A 1256-nucleotide genomic window follows, 5' to 3' on the forward strand; every position below is an offset into this window, starting at 1 on the left:
AGTTATTAGATGTAAGAAATTACCGAAGTTTATCAAATGAGAAAAAAAAAGATTTTGCACAGAAATTAAGCAAGAGATGTATTTTATTTCTTAAAATGCCAAACTTAATAGAAGTTTCGGCATAGTTACATAAAATATTACATTAATTGGTTTTGTCGGCAGAGTCCGAAGAAAGATAAGTCTCTACTATATCCTTTGAAGATGAAAGCTGTTTCGCATCCGGTTTAGTACCTTCATCCTTGTCCTTATCTACTTCTTCAGCTTCCTCTTCGGTTCCTGAGGACTCAGAACATATGCTCGAGGAGCTTGAAGTAGTGAGACGGGCAAGAATGTTGTCGAAGGCAGTAGTTTTCAATTCGAGAGCCGCAACAATGCAACTATCCATGGGTGAAATACCTTCTTTGGCCTTCTCCAACGTCTTCCTCCTTATGTGATAAATCGCAAAAGTTTTCTCAAGAAGCAAAAAGCTTCTTGATCTTGGAGTTTGGCTTAAAGTTTTTTGATTTTTGACTGCAACTGTTCGTTTTCATCCTTCATGATGCTATAGGTCCGGCAGAGGTTAGTATTTGTCCACACGTGTTCGCGATTCTGCTCTGTGATCTTTTTGAACCTTTCCTCCATCCTAGATCTCTTCTCCTCAGTAGCAGCAACCTCTTCGATTTTGGAACGTAAGCTTGCTTCCAGGTTAGTGATTTGTTCTATGAAAGTAGACTCACATTCGGCTGCCATAGTTACAGTATCCTGTAGCTCAACCCACTTGGCCTTCAACTCCTCAAGTTATGTATGCAGTTGAGAGGCCTTTTGGCTGTGAACCATCTTTTTCTTGCTCAGATTACTCCAATCGGGTTTCAAGTTCGCCTATTGTAGCAAGTCTTTCTTCTAAAGTCGGGAGACGTTCAGCAAGTTGATCTCGTTCAACAGCGATCCGATCTGGTTCGGCAGCAAGTTCTTCTTTAGCATGGATCATCTTTTGCAAGCCTTCAGAGGCAAGGAGGTTAGCCAAAAAGTAAAAAAAATAAAGTTATTAAGGATAATGTCTGGCAAGAGAAAAGTGAAGAAAGAAGTATAAGATGATACCTAATCAACAAAGTGCATGTTGTTATTAATCAGGCATTCTACAGAAAGGGCTTCCATTTTCTGGCATTCCTTATTCGAAGCCAAGGACGTCAAATAGTTAGCAACTCATATTGGCTTAGAGAGTGGGTGGCACTCATTCAAAACCGAAAGAGTGACGCTACATTTACCATCAGGGTTTC

Source organism: Nicotiana tabacum, chromosome 21 (genome assembly GCF_000715075.1).
Source record: "Nicotiana tabacum cultivar K326 chromosome 21, ASM71507v2, whole genome shotgun sequence".
Taxonomy (NCBI): Eukaryota; Viridiplantae; Streptophyta; class Magnoliopsida; order Solanales; family Solanaceae; genus Nicotiana; species Nicotiana tabacum.